This window comes from Bactrocera tryoni, chromosome 3, assembly GCF_016617805.1.
Source record: "Bactrocera tryoni isolate S06 chromosome 3, CSIRO_BtryS06_freeze2, whole genome shotgun sequence".
Lineage (NCBI taxonomy): Eukaryota > Metazoa > Arthropoda > Insecta > Diptera > Tephritidae > Bactrocera > Bactrocera tryoni.
In genome coordinates, this window is record NC_052501.1 from 53,811,916 (window position 1) to 53,814,679 (window position 2,764).

The 2,764-nt window shown below is 34.3% G+C and overlaps 1 pseudogene; it reads left to right on the forward strand.

Moving 5' to 3' along the window:
• Positions 1-2,308: 2,308 nt before the first annotated feature.
• On the forward strand, positions 2,309-2,511 carry LOC120773186 (annotated as a pseudogene).
• Positions 2,512-2,764: the final 253 nt, after the last annotated feature.

A 2,764-nucleotide genomic window follows, 5' to 3' on the forward strand; every position in this document is an offset into this window, starting at 1 on the left:
TGGATGGCGGTGATGTCAGCCTTTATTTTTGCGAAGACATCAACCAGCTGGGCAGCGGCACCTTCCCAATTAAGGGTCCGGACATTCCAGGTGCATGCCTCAAATCGTAGTCCTTACTTCGTTTGCCATGGTCGTCATCAAAAGGGGGGTCTCTCATCCGAGGCTGATTGTTGATTTTCATTGGTAAGATTTTTTACGTGGCGGGTCCCAAACTCAGCGCACAACCCTGCGGAGGGGATGTTTCGCCTTCTCACATTAGCTCGCCTTCGAACGGATGTTCTTAGGCTACCCAGAGGATACTTGGTCAAAGACCGGAAGTAGTGAGCTGCTTGAGCCATATGTAAAAGAATCGTTTCTGGCCACTCCCAAGCGAATGGCGATCAGAGAACTTTCCTCACTTGCGTGAACTTCTACACATGACTCCATCCTTCTGTTGTACTCGTTTTGTTGTACTACACTTGTTCTTCGCCAATTTGGCTGTCTTGTGAAGATCAATTTTTTGTTGGTGACATATTCGTATGTGTACGCATATGTATGTTTGCATGCTTGTGCATTATTTGTTTGGCAATGTATGCAAATATATGTACATATAAGTATATATGAATGTGTGAACATGCAAGTCAATGCGCGCACATGTAATAAGTATATTGATAAGTGATGAAAATATGATTTCAATTTCTGAACGCGCACATGCGTATACATACACTCATATGAGCATGTGCAGATACACAAGATAGGATAGAAGATGTATGCCTTTTAACATCGTATACTATACAAATAAATATTTTTCTTGCTAATAGAAATTAAATTTATCACAGCAATATACATATACATAATATTGCTGTGATAAATTTAATTTCTATTAGTAGGAAAAATAATTATTTGTATAGTATACGATGTTAAAAGCAAAAAATTAAAAAATTATTCTGTCGAGATTTGAACCTGTGGTAGCATCTTGACTTTCCAAGCGCTTACCACCAACACCACCATTGACACTTAGGTTGCGCTGACTTAAGTATGGTTTGGTTATGCATGTACATAAGAAACATACGATGGTTCTAATAATTTTGTTTAAGTATAGAAATATGCTTTTGTAGAACATTTGCTTTCGCAAACATACAGACAAATGTGCAAACGACATAATATATGTCTGTATGATTGTTTCGCATTTTGTTTCTACGCCGGTCAAATTTCTATACAAAAATCGGCGGAAATGTGTGAGAAAAAAAAATGGACAACTAGTGCAAAAAATTTTTTAAAAATTTATTGACAATTAAATATAAATAAAAATACAAGTAAATTTACTTAAATTTATTTAAATTTATTGAAATTTCGTTTCGCATTTTTCGGCACTTTCACATTAATTAATATAAGTAAAATTCACGACTTAAACCGCACACGTCTTATTCGCGCAAAATTTCCAACTTTATGAAAGTTGGCGCAATTATTGACACTTCAATTTTATGTAAAGTTTAAAACATGTTTACATATGTTTTTATAATATATTTGATTTTGGCGCAATTATTGACACTTGTCTTAATATACAAAATTGGGCCAAAACGAAGCAATGAAATACATACATAATTACTTTTGCATGTCAATATGGAAATGCCGACAGCAAAACGCAAAGGCATATGTGTACATATGTACATATGTACATACATACATCTTGGTTGAAAGCAAAAATTGAAGCATGAGAAATTGAAATGCCGACGGCAAAACGAAATTGCTTACATTCGTACATTGCTTATGAATCATGAAAATATCATCATAATGTTTAGGTAAATCTTTTATATATTTAAAATGAGTTGTTATAAAATAAGATCAAATTAGCATTAAATAATTTGAAAAATAACAAATCAAAAATAAAAGTGTTCTACATACATATTTCCATCCTATGGAATATCAAAGAAATCATTTTATAAATACATATATTTTTGTCTCTTCATATTCTCGGTTAGAATATGTGAGAGAATTGCAAAAAATGTTAAAATTGCGAGGCGAATTCCGACCTACAATGTTAACAAATTCGGTGAATTCCCTAATTTGAATCTATCAAATGTTCGCAGTCGAATCTGCACCTTCTCTATACTTTTAAGTTCTCTGGTCAGTCTTCATTTACTTTAATTGCAAATCGACCCGCGATGACGAGGTGACTATTCACATGTGAGCGCATATGTATGTTTGTATGCTTGTGCATTATTGAAGTTATACCCCTTTTTCTTTTCTTTGTCTTTCATTTCTGCGAATCCTCAACTATTTTATGTGAGCTTTTGTTGAAATACCCTGCGTTGGCCGTTGAAAAATTAAGGCTATACTTTACAAGATTATTTCTGTAGTTAGTCTTCATTTACATTTTTTGGAAATCGACCCGCGATGACGAGGTATATCGTTTTATCTGACAGCGTGAGGTTTAAGAAGTTCTTTTCTAATTTTGTCTTGTGGCATATTAGAAATGTTGTTTCTTCGAAAATCGTTCGCTTACAACGGATAAAACGACTTCTGAGTGGTGATTTTAATGAATAAATTCCTTTTGGTTGAAATGCTCTGCGTTGGCCGTTGAAAAGTTAAGACTATACTTCTCAGGATCATTCATTCCTTTCATTTCTTCAAAGAAATTAATGACCTTTAGAAATATGCATATTTGCATTATTTCGTTGTCATTTCCATATTCGTAGCAATAGAATTTCTATGGCATAAGTAAAGTAATGGCAGCCGATTGTCACCCCTTGCCGCTGTAGCAGCTTCGCCTGCAAACATGTGT